Here is a 3,665-nt window from a genome sequence, read left to right as displayed (position 1 = left end):
CGCGATGTGACATTTGGTTTGCGTTTCCCGTCTGTTAAACCTCCTCTTCCAGTATCCTGTAAATTTACAGAAACCTTACTGTCAGTTTAGGATAGAAATTCACAACATTCTCTCCTCGCCAACTTTGATTAAATGTATTCCTGGAGGTTTGATCACATAACCTGCCCCCATCCTCCAGCCATTAATCGGTCAACACATCCATCCTTGTGACACACTGCCTTCCTCAGCCAATTGGGAAAAGGACTCATTACCTTACAGGACAGTTACTGTCCTAACGATTTTCCAGACACCCAGGTATGAATCTCACCAACACAGGGAGCGGAGTTGGTGTGAACCCGAGCAGGAGGAGCTTCGGAACAGTAAATATAAATAACTTACCTCGGGGATTCACGGCCCAGTCGGCAGGTGTTCAGTTTTGGTCGCCTTGCTATAGGAAAGATGTTATTAGACTGGAGAAAGCGCAGAAGAGATTTACAAGGATGTTGCCAGGACTCAAGGGACTGAGAGATTCGACAGGCCAGGACCTTTATCTTTGGATCGTAGGGGACTGAGGGGTGATTTTATCGAGGTGCATAAGATCATGAGAGGCATGGACAGGGTGAATGCACTCAGTCTTTTCCCCAGTGTTGGGAAATCGAGAACCAGAGGGCACAGGTTTATGTTAAGAGGGGAAAGAATTAATGGGAACCCAAGAATCAACGGTTTTACACAGAGGATAGTACGGAATGAGCTGCCAGAGGAAGGAGTTGAGGAGGGACATTTCCAACACTAAAAGGCATTTGGACAGATGCATGGATAGGAAAGGTTCAGAGGGATATGGGCCAAATACAGGCCAATGGGATTGGCTTAGATGGGCCTTTTGGTTGGCATGGACCAGTTTGGGCCGAAGGGCCTGTCTCCATTCTGTAGATTCTATGAACCCCAAGTCTCTTTGGACACCGACTGTACTGAACCTCTTTCCATTCAGAAAGTACTCAGTTCGATCCTGTTTTGGTTCAAAACAGATAACCTCACACTTGTTTATAATGCCACAATCTTGCCCATTCACCTTGTCTGTCAGTCAATATCTTCTTGCAATTTAATGCAATCATCTATGCCAGGGGTGGGCAAACTACGGCCCGCGGGCCGCATGCGGCCCGCCAAAGGTATTTCTGCGGCCCACCAAGTCATTAAAAAAAAAAAAAAAAAAAAAATTTTCTAAAAAAAAAAATTTTTTTTTTTTTAATTTTTTTTAAAGGTTAATGGGTGGGGGGGCTGTTGGATTACTTTCTGGCATAGGGTGGATACGTTGACTTGAGTAGGGTGATCATTGCTTGGCACAACGTCGAGGGCCGAAGGGCCTGTTCTGTGCTGTACTGTTCTATGTTCTATATGAGGCGCCCAGAATCATAACCGGGTGAAGTAATTATTTTACTTAATATACTATGCGGCCCTTTGTGAATTGTGAATTTCTGAATGCGGCCCTTGCACGGAAAAGTTTGCCCACCCCTGATCTATGCTGTCTATGGTGCCACCGAACTTTGTATCATCAGCAACTCAGAGGGGCTGGTTTAGCATACTGGGCTAAATCGCTGGCTTTTAAAGCAGACCAAGGCAGGCCAGCAGCATGGTTCAATTCCCGTATCAGCCTCCCTAAACAGGCACCGGAATGTGGCGACTAGGGACTTTTCACAGTAACTTCATTTGAAGCCTACTTGTGACAATAAGCGATTTTAATTTCATTTTCGTTTCATTTTTTTCACAGTGCAGAAGAGGCCCTTTAGTCCATCGGGTTAGCACTGACACATGATAAACCTGACCCACCTACCTAATCCCATTTGCCAGCACTTGTCTCACAGCCTTCGATGTTATGACGTGCCAGTCTTCATCCAGGTACCTTTTTAGAGGATGTGAGGCAAACCGTCTCCATCACCCTCCGAAGGCAGTGCATTCCAGGCCGTCACCACCCTTTGGGTAAAAACATTTGTCTTCAGTACATTTGTCAATAAATCTAATCCCCACTCTCTGCTGTCTGCTGGTTAGCCAATCCTCTATCCAAGCTAATATATTATCTCTCAACCCCTTGGGATTTTACGTTGATTATTACCTTTTGTGTGACACCTTATCAAATGTATTCCGGGAGTCCAAATACATCTACAGGACCCCATTATCCACTTGGCTTGTTACATCTTCCAAGAACTGCACAAAATGAGTCAAACATGATTTACCCTTCACAAAACCACACTGACTCTGATGGATTGGAGTTCGACTTTCCAAATGTCCAGTTACTTCCTCAATAATAGATTCCAATAGTTTCCCAACAACACGCATTAAACTAACTAGTTTCCTACTTTCTGACCTAATCCAGTTGGAGTTCGACTTTCCAAATGTCCAGTTACTTCCTCAATAATAGATTCCAATAGTTTCCCAACAACACGCATTAAACTAACTAGTTTCCTACTTTCTGACCTAATCCAGTGACATTGGAGATTTTCTCAGTGACCCTCAGTCACCATCATTGAGACTAACTTTAAATTCCAGATTTTATTAATTGAATGGATTGGAGCCGATGTCCCCAGAACATTCTCCTGTCTCTCTGGGTGACTAATGCAGTGACATTGTCACTGGGTCAGTGTCTCTCTCCTGGTCTCCATGAGGTTGTTTGTGGAGAGAAGCCGGAAGTGACGGACAGTGAGAGTGGAGAATGTTCATTGTTTCACATTCGGCTCTGAGGCCGCACCCGGGATTTGTAAACCCCGCCCCCGACACCTTACACCTGACAATGCGCGAAGTGATTGACGGCAGCACCGACCAATAGGCAGAGTGGACGGGTCCGGAGGACCGATCGGCTGAATGAAGCACACGCAGTGTGATTAATGGCGATGCAGAAAAACGTTCGTTCTCGGATCCACAACCAGCGAAGGTGGGAATGGCGGGACGGAGGGAGAGCTCGATTACGCGGGTCGTTAGGTGCGCTTCGGGAACTTGTTATTTGCACCGAAAATCCGGAAAATAACCTACCGGTGCCTGGGGAACTGAGCGGAGGCCGCAGCTTTATTGCAGACCAGACTATGCGGCCGCCATCGTTATTTGGTACTGGCAGTGGTGCGCATGCGCACCCACCATCTTTATTGGGGCACGAACAGCAGAGCGCATGCTCAGTCGCCATCATTGTTGGGGGCAACATTTTTGAAACGTTTCTTCATGACAGAATGTCCAGCAAACTGCTTCACTCTGAGTTACAAATTCCTATTTATGGGGCAAAATATATGTCCAGAACAGTGACAATAATTCGAATTTATATTATGACTTGAACAGAATATAACTTTTCAGAGAAATGTTCAGAGAAACATTACAAAATAACAATTGACACAGAGTCACATGAGGAGATATTAGATTTTAAGGAGAATCTTAACTGAGGAAAGTGAGTTTGAGAGTCGGAGTTTTAAGGAGGAAATTCCAGAAATTGAGGCCTTGGCAACGCAGTAATGGTGGACAGATTCAAATCAGGAATTCTCAAATGGCTGGAATTAAATGAGTGCAGAGATCTCAAAGGGGTGTGTGTGGAGGAGATTACAGAGATCAGGGATGATCATTACCATGGAGGAAAAGAATAACGAGAAATTTAAACTTTTTGTGCCTTTTAAAAGGAAGCATTTCAGTGGATCAGTGGGCACAGATGCTGG

At 45.0% G+C, this 3,665-nt stretch overlaps 1 long non-coding RNA gene across 1 annotated transcript; it reads right to left on the bottom strand.

Annotated features, from left to right (window-relative positions):
• LOC119959299 lies at positions 1-3,072 on the bottom strand. The gene is made up of 3 exons (XR_005459154.1): positions 3,001-3,072; positions 1,808-1,947; positions 1-56 (listed from the first exon to the last, which is right to left on the bottom strand). It is a non-coding gene; the product is annotated as an uncharacterized LOC119959299 (long non-coding RNA).
• Between the last annotated feature and the right edge of the window lie 593 nt (positions 3,073-3,665).

The sequence above is a fragment of the Scyliorhinus canicula genome, unplaced genomic scaffold (assembly GCF_902713615.1).
Source record: "Scyliorhinus canicula unplaced genomic scaffold, sScyCan1.1, whole genome shotgun sequence".
Lineage (NCBI taxonomy): Eukaryota > Metazoa > Chordata > Chondrichthyes > Carcharhiniformes > Scyliorhinidae > Scyliorhinus > Scyliorhinus canicula.
Note: the sequence above shows the minus strand (reverse complement) of the source record. Positions and strands in the feature narration are given on the sequence as shown.